This window comes from Balaenoptera ricei, chromosome 10 (genome assembly GCF_028023285.1).
Source record: "Balaenoptera ricei isolate mBalRic1 chromosome 10, mBalRic1.hap2, whole genome shotgun sequence".
Lineage (NCBI taxonomy): Eukaryota > Metazoa > Chordata > Mammalia > Artiodactyla > Balaenopteridae > Balaenoptera > Balaenoptera ricei.
Genome location: NC_082648.1, coordinates 73,248,846 through 73,267,678, shown reverse-complemented (window position 1 = coordinate 73,267,678; position 18,833 = coordinate 73,248,846). Strand labels below are relative to the sequence as shown.

The following is an 18,833-nucleotide window of genomic DNA, read 5'->3' as shown; positions in this document are numbered from 1 at the left end:
TTTAAAAAAATGTTTTTAAACATCTTTATTGGAGTATAATTGCTTCACAATGGTGTGTTAGTTTCTGCTTTATAACAAAGTGAGTCAGCTATGCATATACATATACCCCCATATCTCCTCCCTCTTGCGTCTCCCTCCCCCCATCCCTATCCCACCCCTCTAGGTGGTCACAAAACACCAAGCTGATTTCCCTGTGCTATGCGACTGCTTCCCACTAGCTATCTATTTTACATTTGGTGGTATATATTAGTCCATCCCACTCTCTCACTTTGTCCCAGCTTACCCTCCCCCCACCCTGTGTCCTCAAGTCCATTCTCTACATCTGTGTCTTTATTCCCATCCTGTCCCTAGGTTCTTCATAACCATTTTTTTTTTTAATTCCATATATATGTGTTAGCATACGGTATTTGTTTTTCTCTTTCTGACTTCCTTCACTCTGTATGACAGACTCCAGGTCGATCCACCTCGCTACAAATAACTCAATTTCATTTCTTTTTATGGCTGAGTAATATTCCATTGTATATATGTGCCACATCTTCTTTATTCATTCATCTGTCGATGGACACTTAGGTTGCTTCCAAGTCCTGGCTATTGTAAATAGAGGTGCAGTGAACATTGTGGTACATGACTCTTTTTGAATTATGGTTTTCTCAGGGTATATGCCCAGTAGTGGGATTGCTGGGTCATATAGTAGTTCTAGTTTTAGTTTTTTAAGGAACCTCCATACAGTTTTCCATAGTGGCTGTATCAATTTACACTCCCACCAACAGTGCTAGAGGGTTCCCTTTCTCCACAACCTCTCCAGCATTTATTGTTTGTAAATTTTTGGATGATGGCCATTCTGACTGGTGTGAGGTGATACCTCACTGTAGTTTTGACTTGCATTCTCTAATGATTAGTGATATTGAACATTCTTTCATGTGTTTGTTGGCTATCTGTATATCTTCTTTGGAGAAATGTCTGTTTAGGTCTTCTGCCCATTTTTGGATTACGTTGTTTGCTTCTTTGATATTGAGCTGCATGAGCTGCTTGTAAATTTTGGAGATTAATCCTTTGTCAGTTGCTTCATTTGCAATTATTTTCTCCCATTCTGAGAGTTGTCTTTTCATCCTGTTTATGGTTTCCTTTGCTGTGCAAAAGCTTTTAAGTTTCATTAGGTCCCATTTGTTTATTTTTGTTTTTATTTCCATTTCTCTAGGAGGTGGGTCAAAAAGGATCTTGCTGTGATTTACATCAGAGAGTGTTCTGCCTATGTTTTCCTCTAAGAGTTTTTAGTGTCTGGCCTTACATTTAGGTCTTTAATCCATTTTGAGTTTATTTTTGTGTATGGTGTTAGGGAGTGTTCTAATTTCATACTTTTACATGTACTTGTCCAGTTTTCCCGGCACCACTTATTGAAGAGGCCGTCTTTTCTCCACTGTATATTCTTGCCTCCTTTATCAAAGATAAGGTGATCTTATGTACGTGGGTTTATCTCTGGGTTTTCTATCCTGTTCCATTGATCTATATTTCTGTTTTTGTGCCAGTACCATGCTATCTTGATTACTGTAGCTTTGTAGTATAGTCTGAAGTCCGAGACCTGATTCCTCCAGCTCTGTTTTTCTTTCTCAAGATTGCTTTGGCTCTTTAGGGTCTTTTGTGTTTCCATTGTGAAACTTTTTGTTCTAGTTCTGTGAAAAATGCCATTGGTAGTTTGACAGGGGTTGCAATGAATCTGTAGATTGCTTTGGGCAGTATAGTCGTTTTCACAATGTTGATTCTTCCAATCCAAGAACATGGTATATCTCTCAATCTGTTTGTATCATCCTTAATAACTTTCATCAGTGTCTTATACATTTCTGCATCAGGTCTTTTGTCTCCTTAGGTAGGTTTGTTCCTCGGTATTTTATTCTTTTTGTTGCAGTGGTAAATGGGAGTATTTCCTTAATTTCTCTTTCAGATTTTTCATCATTAGTGTATAGGAATGCAAGAGATTTCTGTGTAATAATTTTGTATCCTGCTGCTCTACCAAATTCATTGATTAGCTCTAGTAGTTTTCTGGTGGCATCTTTAGGATTCTCTATGTATAGTATCATGTCATCTGCAAACTGTGACAGTTTTACTTCTTTTCCGTTTGGGCTCCTTTTATTTCTTTTTCTTCTCTGATTGCTGTGGCTAAAACTTCCAAAACTATGCTGAATAATAGTGGTGAAAGTGGCCAACCTAGTCTTCTTCCTGATCTTAGTGGAAATGTTTTCAGTTTTTTACCATTGAGAATGATGTTGGCTGTGGGTTTGTCATATATGGCCTTTATTATGTTGAGGTACGTTCCCTCTGTGCCTACTTTCTGGAGAGTTTTTATCATAATTGGGCATTGAATTTTGTCAAAAGCTTTTTTTGCATCTATTGAGATTATCATATGCTTTTTATCCTTCAATTTGTTAATATTGTGTATCACATTGATTGATTTGCGTATATTGAAGAATCCTTGCATTCCTGGGATAAACCCCACTTGATCATGGTGTATGATCCTTTTAATGTGCTCTTGGATTCTGTTTGCTAGTATTTTTTGAGTATTTTTGCATCTATGTTCATCAGTGACATTGGCTTGTAGTTTCCTTTTTTTGTGACATCTTTGTTTGGTTTTGGTATCAGGGTGACGCTAGCCTCGTAGAATGTGTTTGGGAGTGTTCCCCCTCTGCTATAGTTTGGAAGAGTTTGAGAATGATAGGTATTAGCTCTTCTCTAAATGTTTGATAGAATTCGTCTGTGAATCCATCTGGTCCTGGGCTTTTGTTTGTTGGAAGATTTTTCATCACAGCTTCAATTTCAGTGCTTGTGATTGGTCTGTTCATATTTTCTATTTCTTCCTGGTTCAGTCTCGGAAGGTTGCACTTTCCTAAGAATGTGTTCATTTCATCCAGGTTGTGCATTTTATTGGCATATAGTTGCTTGTAGTAATCTCTCATGCTCCTTTGTATTTCTGCATGTCAGTTGTTACTTCTCCTTTTTCATTTCTAATTCTATTGATTTGAGTCTTCTCCCTTTTTTTCTTGATGAGTCTTGCTAATGGTTTATCAATTTTGTTTATCTTTTCAAAGAACCATCTTTTAGTTTTATTGATCTTTGCTATTGTTTCCTTCATTTCTTTTTCATTTGTTTCTGACTTGATCTTTATGATTTCTTGCCTTCTGCTAACTTTGGAGGGTTTTGTTTTTCTTTCTCTAATTGCTTTATGTGTAAGGTTAAGTTGTTTATTTGAGATGTTTCTTGTTTCTTGCAGTAGGATTGTATTGCTATAAACTACCCTCTTAGAAGTGCTTTTGCTGCATCCCATAGGTTTTGTTCATTTTATTTTCATTGTCATTTGTTTCTAGGTGTCTTTTGATTTCCTTTTTGATTTCTTCAGTGATCTCTTGGTTATTTAGTAGTGTATTGTTTAGCCTCCATGTATTTGTATTTTTTACAGATTTTTTCCTGTAATTGATATCTAGTCTCATAGCGCTGTGGTCAGAAAAGATACTTGGTATGATTTCAATTTTCTTAAATTTACCAAGGCTTGATTTGTGACCTAAGATATGATCTATCCTGGAGAATATTCCATGAGCACTTGAGAAGAAAGTGTATTCTGTTGTTTTTGGATAGAATGTCCTATAAATATCAATTAAGTCCATCTTGTTTAATGTGTCATTTAAAGCTTGTGTTTCCTTATTTATTATCATTTTGGATGATGTGACTATTGGTGAAAGTGGGGTGTTAAAGTCCCCTACTATTTGTGTTACTGTCGATTTCCCCTTTTATGGCTGTTAGCATTTGCCTTATGTATTGAGGTGCTCCTGTGTTGGGTGCATAAATATTTATAATTGTTATATCTTCTTCTTGGATTGATCCCTTGATCATTATGTAGTGTCCTTCTTTGTCTCTTGTAATAGTCTTTATTTTAAAGTCTATTTTGTCTGATATGAGAATTGCTACTCCAGCTTTCTTTTGATTTCCATTTGCATGGAATATCTTTTTCCATCCCCTCACTTTAAGTCTGTATGTATCCCTAGGTCTGAAGTGGGTCTCTTTTAGACAGCATAAGTACGGGTCTTGTTTTTGTATCCATTCAGCCAGTCTATGTCTTTTAAAACTGTCTTATTTTTATTGTTCTTTTCTATTATTTTTCTAGTCTCTGTTTCATTTATTTCTGCTCTGATTTTTATTTTGTCTACTGATACCATATAGGGATTCTGTTGTATGGAATGAGGTGTTTCTTTTTTTCTCTTGCTGAATTCAGAATTCTCTCTTTCTCTTTGATTTTGAACTATTTCATTATAATGTGTCTCAGAGAAGTCCTCTTTTGATCAAACCTGTATGGGGTGCTATGTTTTTATTTACTTGAAAAATCCATATCGCTCCCCAGCTTTGTGAAGTATTTGGCCATTGTTTCTTTAAATAAGTTTTCTGCCATTTTCTTTACGCTCTTTATGTTGGGATCCTATAATAAGAATATTGTTTCTTGTGATGGTGTCCCATAACTCACTTGTTTTATTTTTTTCACTCATTTTTATTTTTATTTTTTACTCTCTTCTTCTCTAAATGAATAACTTCAAATGTCCTATCTTCAGGTTTACAGATTCTCTCTACTGCTTGTTGAAGTCTGCTGTTGATGCTCTCTACTGCATTTTTCAGTTCATAAATTGTATTTTTTATGTATAGAATTGTTTTTTATTATTTCTTTTTCTCTGTTGAATCTCATTTTGTTTATGTAATATTTTCTTGATTTTGTTACTGTCTGTCTGTGTGCTCTTGTAACTTGCTGTGCTTCCTTAAAGCAATCATTTTAAACTTTTGTCATTCAATTCATAAATCTCCATTTCTTTGGGGTCTGGTACTGGACATATATAATATTCATTTGGTAGTGTCATGTTTCCTTGACTTTTTGTGTTCCTTGAAGTCTTGCATTTGCTGTCTTCACATTTGAAGAGGTGGTTACCTCCTCCAGTCTTTAGTGACTGGCTTCAGAAGAGAGTTACCTTCAGCTATTACTCCAGCTAGGGGTTTTGAAGCTTCCACAGACCTTTTCCAAGGATATGCCTGCCCCACACTTCTTGTTCCCTCTTGAGGCAGGGATGGTGGCAGTGGTGGTGGTGGAGGAATTCTTAAGGTTGTATGCCTTCTCTCAATCTCACAAATCCAGGCCAGGTGTTATGAGCCTGTTGTTTGTTTTTTCCTAGGCAGTGCTCTTAAAAGCTCAAGTCTGTTTGTCTTCTCCCAATCCCAGAGAGCTGGGCTGGCTTTCTGTACTTGCTTACTAGCCATCTGCAAAGGCTCACTCTTGTTGTCCACAGGAAGCACATGCTGGAAGCCAGCCAAAAAGGGGTAGATGAGGTGTGTGCAATGTCGGTATGCCCATGGGCCAGTTAGGGGGGTCCACAGGCGAGTTGTCCCCAGTTGCCTATGGGCAGGCTCCCTAATGGAGTCTGTGAATTGGTAATAGGAAGAACCACACTCTTTAGTAGTGTCCCAAAGTTTTTTGTTTTTTTTTTAATTCAGTCATTTGAAACTCAGTATTTAAAAATGGGATTTTTTTTTTAATCCCTGATAATATTATCATTATTATTGATGATAATTTAGATTGTGCCTCACAATATAAAAATTTGAAATAGAATTAAAAGACAAGGCTCTTTTCCAATGATAGTGTGGCACTACTGGAAAAAAAAAAAAAAAAGATGAGAATGTGTAAAATACAAATTTTAAAGAATGTTATGTTCTCTAGCAGTGACTCTGTGGGTATGCAGCAGATGAAGAAACACTTATTTAAGGAAATTTAAAATTTGGTAAGAACTGTGATTCTTTGGTATTTGAACTAAGACCCATGCCATCTCTGTTCCTCACAGCTTAGTGAGATGTAACTCCACTCCAAGTTAAAATAATCAAAAACACAGGACTCCCTCTCCCCCAGCTCCTAGTTAGTTAAACTATTTTCTCAGGAAAGCAGGACATAATAATTTCTCATCCTTCACTGTGCTACCTATTACTGAGGCTAAGTTCTAGATAAATACAGCTGAGAGGTGGGGACTCCCTTCTTTTGCTCAATCCTTACTCATGGGACAGAAGATCTACATTGGGTGTGGCACTGTTGAATAATCTGGGGCCCCACTACCCTTGTTCCAGGTTTTGTGGTGGAGGTTCCATGATGAAAAAGGCAAACCTAGACCTGTACTTGCTGCCTCCGCATGTATCAAGCTCTCAGCTCTTAGAGTGAAAGTTTTCCTCAGAGAGAATCAGACCATTGTCCCCACTTTCACCCACCCCAACATCAGAGGTATGGTTCACAGATTTTGTCCCAGGGAGAGAAGCAGGATGTAGAACAGAATTCAAATTCCTACCAAATAGACCTAATAAAAATTTATAGAACACACTACACAACGAGAGCTGAATACACATTCTTCTCAATAACACATGGAACATTCAGCAGGAGAGACCATGTACACAAGCAAAAATACACACTTCAGTACATTTAAAAGGATATAAATTATTTAAAAACTATGTTGTCTGATAATAATGGTGTAAAATTAAAACTAAATTATTAGAAATACATTTGGGAACCTTACAAATATGTGGAAATCAAAGAACATACTCCCAAATAACTGATGGGTCAAAGAAGAAATCACAAGTGAAATTAGAAAATATTTTGAGATTGATGAAAATGAAGACACAGTACATAACTACTTCTGTGATGCAGTTAAAGCATTCCTTAGAGGGAAATTTATAGCTGTAAAGGCCTATATTGGAAAAGAAGGAAGATATCAAATCAAAAACCTAAACTGCAACCTGACACTAAAAAGAAGAGAAAGTTAAACCTAAAGCTAGCAGAAGGATGAGAAAGAATAAAGATTAGAGTTACCTTAATGAAATAGAAAATAGAAAAAACAATAGAGAAAAATCAGTAAAACCAAAAGCTGGTTTTTGAAAAGATTAAAAAAATTTGACAAACCTGTAGCTAGACTGACCAAGAAACAAAGGAGAAGACTTAAATTCCTAGAACCAGAAATAAAAGAGTAAACATTACTCTGACTTTGCTGAAATAAAAAGAGTTATAAAAGAATACTATGAACAATTGTGTGCCAATAAGTTAGACAACTTAGATGAAATGGAAAAATTTCTAGAAAACCAAGGGAAATGGTACACATACACAAAAGAACAGATATTGAGAATTAAAAGAGGACAGGAGAAGTTAACTTCACTGTGGAAAGTTTATGAACAGGGCCAAGAGTTACTTAAGTGTTGTATTATATAAATAAAACCCTCTTGATATTACTGTTACTTTGTGTTCACAAATGACTACTATGCATCCCCCAGGTCACCAATACTTGATATGGACAAAAAGAGTAAATGTTGATATATCATTCATTGTTTGGCCAGAAGAGAAGTCATTCAACATATTTTAGATGAAGTTATTTGACATTGAAAAAAAACACATAATCTTTGGAAGAACTGAGGGGTCAGAAGTTGTGATGGAATCAGTGAAGTTTGGGAGAGTTAAGAAATAAGATCTCAGCCATTTATGTCATCTCCTCCACTTTCCAAATCTTGATCATGTGCCTCCCACAGACAAATCTGAGTAGGAACCTATAGTAAGTGGATCCAGAGAACTCTACAGGAGACTTTAGAATGTGGTGGTAGTGTCGCCCTCAAAAATAAAGGGGGGAGGGGAAGAAACTGATGTAATACATAGCATTTTAATCTAAATGAACAGTTTATTAGAGTAAAACATACTTTAAATTATTTTATTAAATTGGATGCCAAATTTAACTCCTTTTAGAACAGGAGTTAAATCCTAATAAAAATGATTTTGGAGTATGAAACTACCTCTCCCTCCTTATTTTGAAAGGATTATGGACAGCTTTTAATAAAACTGCTGACACCTCTATCCCTGTAACATCTTATACTCAAGACAAATAGATACAAAGTAAAAATGTGCAACATATTTTACTCTATTGGCTATAAACTCTCTGATGCATTTCCAGGTGCTAAAAATAGGCTTCCTTCATGCATTTCAGGAATAAATCCTTCGTATCTGATTAAAATGCAGATGAGCATCATAAACTATTGTAATTTGAAAGGACTGAACTCATGATGCAATCAGCCTCCATCTGCTTTCAGGTGTAAAGCAGGATGGAGTTTTGCTGAAATTATCACTGAATCCAATTTAGGTTAAAATTCAGGGAATTAAATATGCCAGTCTGAGCCCCTCTTTTTTTGTTGTTTCTTCATTTATGTCATATTGCGTTGTGCCTGTGTAGGTTTAGGCCATCTGCATAATCATATTGCTGTTAATTATGACAAAGGATTTTTAAAATTTTTTTTCACAAATACATAAGGGGGAAAAACAGCTAAAATTATTGGCAGGATTTTGAAAGAGTTTTGGAATTAAATTGAATGCCATAGGCTCATTTCTTCAGTAAGGTGTTTCCCCCTTCTAACATTTTTCAGCTAATATGACATCAGTGAAATGAAGCCATATGTAGTAAGTAGGAATAGTTAAATAGCAGACACTCACCTGAAAGTCATTGCTGCAGGGGTGGGAGCAGAAAGACAGGGGCTTTGGAAAAGATGCACTTATGTATGAAACCTAAGCCTCCAGCCTAATAATTATGTAGTTCATGGGAATTCTTAATATTTCTCTGAGCTTTAATTTCATCTTTGGTAAATGGTCATGATTAATGTGCATCTGTAGGGTTTATGAGAGGATCGTGGTTAGAGATCACCTAGTGGAGCGTCTGCATATTGCTAGTGTAGTACGCATGCTGTCCTGTTTTCACTCTGTTTTTTAATCTGTGCAGCTGTACTGTAGACCTTTGTTTAAGGTAATGAAAAAGAGGCCCATACATCAGTGTTCTACAGTGTTCCCTGAGCTTATTCCCATGCTTCTAGAAGTTCTCTACAATAATTTTCACATTTTGTATCTTTTGTTTTAATATGAATAATAAAATACAGAAGCATATTCTGAAACTTTGAATAACTATCTAATTTTGGACTTATTTTGTGCTTGGAAACATCTTACTTCCAAGTAGTGTTATTTTAAAACATGCAGGCTGTTGAAAAATTATGGAGACAGTCTTCATGATGCCATATAGACAAATGACAGTGATAGCACAGTATGCTGTAGATTAAGTAAAGGATTCATAAGCCAAAGAGGTTGAGAATAGGGCCATCACATGATCCACTAAAGTATGAAGAGGCCAGTCCCATAAGAAAAGGAACCATAACCATCAGTACCATTTTCCCACTGCAAATGGTATTTTAACTTCAAGCCGTATCCTCATTTAGCAGGTTTAATTAATGTGATTTGTGCTAATATTATGGTATTATAAAATTTAAACTTAATCAGTGATCACTTTGCATTTCACATTATATAGAAGCTATAATAAGAAAGTAAAACACCTAGTTTTATGCATTATACATATTTAAATAATTTTTTAAATGTTAAATTAACTCTAAAAGCATGAAAGAATTATGGATTAGAATCATTTTTCTAGTTCTTCAGATAAATTTAAATTTATTAATAATGAATTAACTTCGAAGAACAAAAAACAGCTATCTCTTTGAAAGAAAGAAAAAAGTCCCATTTTATACTATATATGAAGCTTAAAAATCTATAATAATATTAAAATACAGATAAGAATATATATGTATAGTACAGATTACATAATATTACATTTTTATGTAGTAAAGAAACTATAAGCAAAGACAAGTGACAAATGACAGACTAAAATAAAATATTTGAGTAAATTATACTTAATTGCCATTTGGTAGATCAAAAATTGTCACAAATTGACAATTGCATATGGTTTGACTTAATATTTGTGATATTTAATAAATAAGAATTTAATATTTCTACTTTACTCCAAAAACTACACATGTTAATGAAATAAAGAAAACAGTCCCAAGAAAAGCCAGCAAGGAATACAGTCAGGAAATTCACAGAAGAGAAAATGCAAATGGCCTTCTAATGAAAATAGGTTCCACTTTACTAGTCATAAAGGACAAGATGATTGAAACACTGAGATCTTTAAAAAAAAAAAAAAAATCAGGTTGACAGAAATTTGAAGGACTTATCATATTCAGTGCAGCCAAGGATGTGGCACAACTATTACCTCCCTCCAATGGAATTGGATATCACTCCAAACTGTGGAATTTGTCTAGCAGCATTTTTAGACATTAAAGTGCACGTATCCATTGAACCAGTATCTCATTTGGGCCTATCCAATAGAAGTTAAAGTGCCATCACATAGAAATAATGTGCTACAAGGATTTTATTATACTTTAATTTCAAATATTATTATTTGAAATTAATAAATGCAAAAGCATTCCCAATATCCATCAGTAGGGAATATTGAATAAATTATGATGAATCAATCTCAGGGGTCAATTTTTATATATTTATTTTGAGAAAAATGCATTGCTAAGTGAGAAAAGGAAAGTATAGAATAATGTTTTTCTACAGTAATATTTTCTTTAAAAATGTGTTGTGCTTCTATAAAAACCTTGAAAAACATATCTTCCAAATTGTTACTCTGCTTTTAGTAAGAAATGGGATTTCAGTAGAAGAAGATGAGAATTTTAAAAGACCTCATTCTTCTGTATTGTTGACATTGGTACAGTGCACAAGTATTACAGAAAGTAAATGTATAGATAAATCAATTTAAGAATATAAAAGAAAAATTGGAAAGAACTCCCTACTTTTACCTGTCTTTACAAAATTGTGCAATTTATCTTCATTAAAAAATTTCTAAGATTGTGAATGGTGAGTCAAAGAAGACACGATCAAAATGTTTAATCATATGGCCACATTCCATTAAAATATTGTACCATTTTGGGGGCTTCCCGGGTGGCGCAGTGGTTGAGAATCTGCCTGCCAATGCAGGGGACACGGATTCGGGCCCTGGTCTGGGAAGATCCCACATGCCGCGGAGCAACTAGGCCCGTGAGCCACAATTACTGAGCCTGCGCGTCTGGAGCCTGTGCTCCACAACAAGAGAGGCCACGATAGTGAGAGGCTTGCGCACCACGATGAAGAGTGGTCCCCACTTGCCGCAACTAGAGAAAGCCCTTGCACAGAAACGAAGACCCAACACAGCCATAAATAAATTAATAAATAAATAAAATTTAAAAAACAAACAAACAAAAAAAAACCAAGTTGTTTCAAAAAAAAATATATTGTACCATTTTTTACTATAATTCCTATTGAGGTTTCCAAATTTCCTATTGCAATGATGTCTTAATTTTTTTTCCTAATCTAATAAGCAACACTTTATTCCTCTGTGTCTTGTTTGTCTTTCGTGTACTTGACAAATACATAGCACTCAATCCATGAATGGATATCTATTGGATTATTAGAGAATTTTAAAGTATTTCATAAAATATTTGAGTTGAATATTTCTTCCTTTGATTATTTATCTATGACATGAACCAAGTTATCTACTCAGAATGCTTGACTTATATTTTTTAAATATCTCAGAATAATACATATTAAACCTGTACTGCTTTTTTGTTGGTAGTGTAAGGTAAAGAAAGAGGTTATCTGAAATCCAGCTGCTAAATAATTTCAAATGATTTCTGAATATTGAAGATTGGATAGCATTAAGAAACTTTGAGACTTTTTCTAGGAATATAATAAATGCATTTTAAAATATATTTTCAACATTGGAGAACAGTAAACAATTTTATGCATTAATTTTATGTTAATTTTAATTCTTGATATTTTGAACTATTCATGAAGGATAATTAACTCATGTACAGAATATATTTTCACAGAAAGACTGCTTAAATAAGCTAAAACTGCTTACAAAATGAAATAATGTTTTTTAATAATGTTTAAGTACAATCTTAAACTTGCAAATGCAAAGCTTGAGAGCTAGTGTTAGTATTTATTAGCAGATGTGTTGACCCTGATAAATAGAGTTCAGTTATTTAATGCCAGATAGCATCACTGAAATGAAGAGAGAGGAAAAATAAAGAGCTCAGCCTGAAAGGAGTTTTGTCTTTAAAATGGGTTACTACTGCCAATGGTTTTCTTTATTACTTTTGTTATTGAGAGAAAAGTCATTGAATATTTCATTTGCTTTCTTTTCAGTAGATATTTTGACAGCCCGAGTGTCCCTTTATGGGAAACTCATTTCCTCCAAAAACATTTTAAAGTAAATTTATGAGATCTGAAGTCCCCAGGGGTCTTTTACTTTGTTCTCTAGTTTCTTAGTATTATTTTATGTGAAGTATGTAGTCCTGAAGGCATATGCTATGTAAAACACAAACTTTCTGAAAAGTTCTTAAAGAGGAAATATTCTGATTTTGATTTTCTAAAATTTTATATGAAAGAGACCATTTCATCTTTGAAATAGTTTGTGTAAGCCAGAGGCAACTAAATGCAATTGTAATATCTTTATTTTCCCTTTTATATTCTTGTCCAGTTTGTGCCATTTTCTTATCTGTGTTTATATGCCAAGAGAAATAGTATGTTATTATTTACATAGTTTTTAACTGTAAAAAAGTTCTAAGTTTGAAATGCCTCATTTTAATTGATTTGCTCGGTTAACCTTAAAGAATTGGACTGCTGTTAGGGTTGCATTCGTTAGTTCTGCCATCACCAGGTGAAATCAGGGAACCATTTGGTCTGTATCCTTGGGACTTCATTTCTCCATTCATAAGCATGATTGAATCAGTCCTTTAGATATCATGAGGATAGAGAATACTTGAGCAGACTGTCTATGTTAGATAGTTCCTTTAGTATTTAGTATTTAGTTACTATTTAGTAAATAGTATTTAGTAAATATTTAGTATTTAGTAACATCTTACAGAAAAACACGAACAAACTTTTTGGTCAACCCAATACATAGTAAATACTCAGATATCAGTTACTTTCTGGGATGAAAGACTAGAAGTTTAATTCACTATACTTTTTATTGGTGTTTATCATACCAATAACTAACCTGAAAACAATATTAAAACATTCCAAATCCTACCATTCTATCAAATCAACTACAGTGACATTTCTGTTCCCTTACAACTGTTATCCATTCGAATTCATTAATTTTACGTATTTGTAATCAGAGTATAGGCACAATTGGATTTCATTCAATCTTGAAGCCAAACAAATTGGCCCGAAACAGCTTTGTTCTCCTGACTCTGGAGTCTTAACATAAACTGTAATAAGTTCTCATTCACTCAGCTTCACCTAAGGCTAAAATATTTTATTGAAATATTGAATTGTTAAAAAGTTTTGCTCATCATTTCACACTGAATTTTAAGATTCACAAAAATATAAACTGTTTCATGAAGACTCAGTTTTATCCACAGGTGCAACATTTGTCTCACCCATGAAAATCTGGAAATATAGTATATGATCTTTCTATATTTTAATCTTACAATATAATTAACAAATAAGTCTCTCTGAGCACCTCTTGGATAAACAAAGCAAATACATATACATTGGCTTATGAAAAGACCTTAATTAATGTGCATTACGATGATCTAAGAACTTGAGGATGTAAGCAAAAACTCCTATTTAATCACAGATACTTATCCCAGAAAACCTGTTAAGACATTGATCATATCTTTTCCTATTAATGAAAGGGGTGGCCTGAGTTAACTACTAATTAAAGATTGTTCCTGTGGTTATATAATATTATGCTGACTTTCTAGAAGGTGAGCATAGTTTTGTCTAGGCAACACAGCACATCCAAATTAATTGTTAGCAACTTGGCTTAATTTGTGGTTACATATTTTGTACATCAGAAAAACTGTTTAGACAAGAATGTGAATGACCCTGTGTGGCTTTTCCATGTAATTCGACAGGTAATGTATTTCTCCAGAAATATGTATTATATGTAAAAATATATAATGTAATATATATATTATATAATATATATAATATATTATATATTATATATAATATATATAATATATAAAAAATATATAATGTAACAGAAAAATATATAATGTAACAGACATATTTGAAGTAAAGCCTCCTGAGGAGCCACCAGTTGGAGAGAGTGAGAATTCTTCTAGATTTATGACTGAAGTGAAGACATATTTCAACATTCATTAGAATAGTATTTAAGCAGATCAACTAAGACCACTTATGAAAAGATTATATTAGCGTTAAGTAGAGAAGCAGCACTGGGAATCAGGAGGCTCTGTGGTACCTCTTGGTTTGTTAGCTTTCAGTTGCAGGAAACAACTGCCTAAGCAATTACTGGCCGAAAGATTTTATGAGAACTTAGATGCTTACCCATCACTTAAAGGGCCTCTAGGCCTAACACTCAGAACTACTCCATGCAGAACTAGCTTGCCAGAGAGCTGTTATCTCTGTCTGACTTTAAGAAAATACTACTATGGCTGGAATCCAGGGACCTGGAAGCCACCAATGTAACACCTTCCTCCCAAGAACCACAGAGTGAGTAGACACAGGCCTCTTGCAGAAAATCTCAACAATTCTGTGCTTATCTGCAGCAACAGTTAAAACAAAGGAGGAAAGAGCTCTCCTGTACTTCTACCTTCTTGATCTCACACTGTACATTTAACTGGCAAAATCTAATGCATGCTCAGAAAGCTAAGCGAGAGAGAGTCTTGGGAAATGTTTTAGTTTTCCAGCCTCTGGAAACAATGCAAATGATGCTAAGTGCTAATCCACTAACCCCAGCACACTTGATGTGCTTTTCATTGATTTTGATATCTGAATATATGTCTTCCTATTAGGTAGGCTAATGATATGTTCTGGTTTGCTTGGAGCCATACTGATATTTATCTGTCATCCCACTATAATTATAAATAGTGCCCCCATTACTTTTTTTTTTTTAACATCTTTATTAGAGTATAATTGCTTTACAATGGTGTGTCAGTTTCTGCTTTATAACAAAGTGAATCAGTTATACATATACATATGTCCCCATATCTCTTCCCTCTTGCATCTCCCTCCCTACCCCCCTCCCTATCCTACCCCTCTAGGTGGTCACAAAGCACCGAGCTGATCTCCCTGTGCTATGCAGCTGCTTCCCACTAGCTATCTATTTTACGTTTGGTAGTGTATATATGTCCATGCCCCCTATTACTCTTAATGAGGTCTAGTTTGGGAGATAAATTCCATATTCACTTTACTTTTACACATGTGTATCTTACCCTACAGGGTATAGGAAAGAAAGAGGGAAATGCCACTAACTGGTCTCCATCTTCTTCTTCAGCGCCCAAAATAAGGCTGTGAAGGAATTATTAGCATTTTAGCTTAGCAGATATAAGGCTTGAAGATCGTACTAACTAGCCCACCATGGTCACATAGAAAATAGGAGATAAAGCAGGGGTGATCTTAAATTTAAGCCTGTCTGACTTTCAAGGTCATGATTATTGGTTAATCATGTAGCTGTTAACTATAATCAATTCCGTGCTGATTGGTTAATCATGTAGCTGTTAACTATAATCAATTCCGTGCTGATATTGTTTCTGTCAAATTTATTATGGACTTTAAGCATTTTATTTGTACTCATTATTCATTAATTAATTCTCAAGTATTATTTGAGCACCTACTCTGAGCCAAACATTGATCTTGCCCTAGGAATATAGTGGTAGGCCAAATAGAAAAACTTCTTACCCATATGAAGCTACATTCTAGAGAGAGGACATTTAAAAAAAAAAAAGACTAAACGTAACAGGTGATAAAAAGTGCTATAAAGGAAAGTACAGCAGATAAGCATTATAGGGAAAGCTGAAAGTGGGGTTGCAATTTCAATAGGGACAGTCACTGATAAAGTTTCATTAGATAGTAAAATAGGTCAAATTATCATGAAGATATCTACATAAGAGTAATTACGGCTAAAAAAACTGTAAACCATGTGGCAAGAGTGAGTTTGGAGAATTTGAAGAAGGACAAGGAGGCTATTGATGAATAGGGTACCATGGATGAATAGGGCATGAGTAGGAGGAGATAAAGTCAGATTGTGTGTGTGTGTGTGTGTTTGTGTCTGTGGCTGAGGGAAAGATAAGAGCCCTGGGTAACCTAAAACTTTGGCTTTGAAGTCAGCTAGATAGCCAGTTTAACGATTTAGCACACTGGAATATTTCAACCATCTGTAATCACTTTACCACCTTGGTAAAAGAGTATTATTCAAAGATTGAGCTTTAGAAAAAAATGGGTAATATTATGCATATTATCTAACTTATTTAATATTCAACTGCCTCACCAATAAAAATAGGATAATAGTAGAAATGTGGCAATTATAAATACACTTGCCTAGTACACTAATTGCTCAATGAAGTCAGTTATTATTAACTTAAATGAGGAACAATTTTTAATCAAATAAGCAGTATATATTGTTAATTGCATTCACTTTGCTATTTATGAACCAAATAATATGATTATTAAATTCTATGCAAGATTTAATCATGTATCTGCATATGTACATCCCTGGCCTTAATCATTTTAACATGCACAGCAGAAGAATCCAGCTGGTTTCAAACATAATGGCTGAAGATATTATTATAAGATTAAGAGGATAATTTAATTGAAAAATAAGTTAGAGGATTGTTGTTTGGGATTAGAAAATGTATGCTGGAGTTTAGATCCAACAGTAACTATTGAGTATATTTGATGTCTGAGGCCCTGTGCCAGGTGCTGACACTGCAAAAATCAATAAATGTATGGCAATCAATAAATATAATCAATAATAATTATCTGTTAATATGGTAGGTGATAAACTTGGAGTTCTCATTGGGTACTTTGGGAATCAAAGGAAACATCTTCCCCAGCTTTATCTGGAATGGAAGGCTTATGAACAGAGGTTTTCTGAGGAGGTGGATCTCTATCTATCTATCTATCCACAGACATCCTAATACATAGATAGCCATATCCTAATTATGCCTGGGAGGTGTGAGAAAAAAATAGGGGTGGGGGGAAAAGGAGATATGCTAATATATATACAAATGACTTTTTAGAAAAAAACTCTGAAGAGAGTTTCTAGGAAAAAATGATTCAAGATACTCTATGAGAACGTGTATTGGGTCGAGTCTCAGTGTGGTTTCTAAACAGTATCATGTGAGAGGGATTTCTTGGTTCTTCATAGATGTGGTAACATTTAGAGAAATTTAAGGCATCTGTCTGAGAAACTAAAGAAAGAAAGGTGCAGGGAAAATGTATCATGTGAAATATAATTTTACAGGAACATGCAATCAATGAGTTCTAGATATTGAAGATGATAGCCAGCATTCTGAGAGATAAATTATATTAAAGTCAAGGTATTAGAAAAGTAAATAATAAATCCTAAGAAGCCAATTTAGATGTGCATATGAGGAATTATTTTCTAGAACACTGAAGTGAATATAGATATTGCTTCTACCATATTTAGTGAACACATACTAATTGCCAAGGCACTCTTTAGAGAGTGATCAAGAAAGCACACTTCATTATCTTCATGAAGCTCTTCTAGGATGGTGATGGAGGTGGTGGTGGTAGTAGTGATAAGGAAGTCCTATAAGTATAATGTTAATGGTGAAAATATATGAAAGCATCGAAATTAGTTCAACAAGTGTATATATATATATTTCTTTTTAATTTTTTAATTTAATTTTATTTATATTTTTATACAGCAGGTTCTTAGTAGTCATCCATTTTATACACATCAGTGCATACATGTCAATCCTAATCTCCCAATTCATCACACCACCACCCCCACCCGCCACTGCTTTCCCCCCTTGGTGTCCATACGTTTGTTCTCTACATCTGTGTCTCAATTTCTGCCCTGCAAACTGCTTCATCTGTATCATTTTTCTAGGTTCCACATATATGTGTTAATATGCGATATTTGTTTTTCTCTTTCTGACTTACTTCACTCTGTATGACAGTCTCTAGATTCATCCACATCTCTACAAATGACCCAATTTCGTTCCTTTTTATGGCTGAGTAATACTCCATTGTATATATGTACCACATCTTCTTTATCCATTCATCTGTCGATGGGCATTTAGGTTGCTTCCATGACCTGGCTATTGTAAATAGTGCTGCAATGAACATTGGGGTGCATGTGTCTTTTTGAATTACAGTTTTCTCTGGGTATATGCCCAGTAGTGGAATTGTTGGGTCATATGGCAATTCTATCTTTGGTTTTTTAAGGAACTTCCATACTGTTCTCCATAGTGGCTGTATCAATTTACATTCCCACCAACAGTGCAAGAGGGTTCCCTTTTCTCCACACCCTTTCCAGCATTTGTTGTTTGTAGATTTTCTGACGATGCCCATTCTAACTGGTGTGAGGTGATACCTCATTGTATTTTTGATTTGCATTTCTCTAATAATTAGTGATGGTGAGAAGCTTTTCATGTGCTTCTTGGCCATCTGTATGTCCTCTTTGGAGAAATGTCTATTTAGGTCTTCTGCCCATTTTTGGATTGGGGTGTTTGTTTTTTTAATATTGAGCTGCATGAGCTGTTTATATATTTTGGAGATTAATCCTTTGTCCATTGATTCATTTGTAAATATTTTCTCCCATTCTGAAGGTTATCTTTTCATCTTGTTTGTAGTTTCCTTTGCTGTGCAAAACCTTTTAAGTTTCATTAGGTCCCAGTTGTTTATTTTTGTTTTTATTTCCATTACTCTAGGAGATGGATCAAAAAAGATCTTGTTGTGATTTATGTCAAAGAGTGTTCTTCCTATGATTTCCTCTAAGAGTTTTACAGTGTCTCATCTTACATTTAGGTCTTTAATCCATTTTGAGTTTATTTTTGTGTATGGTGTTAAGGAGTGTTCTAAGTTCATTCTTTTACATATAGCTGTCCAGTTTTCCCAGCATCACTTATTGAAGAGACTGTCTTTTCTCCATTGT

At 34.4% G+C, this 18,833-nt stretch overlaps 1 long non-coding RNA gene across 1 annotated transcript in view; it reads left to right on the top strand.

Annotated features, from left to right (window-relative positions):
• The window catches only part of LOC132373446 (uncharacterized), a 287,699-nt gene that overhangs the window by 106,473 nt on the left and 162,393 nt on the right, over window positions 1-18,833 (top strand). The window lies entirely within an intron of this gene.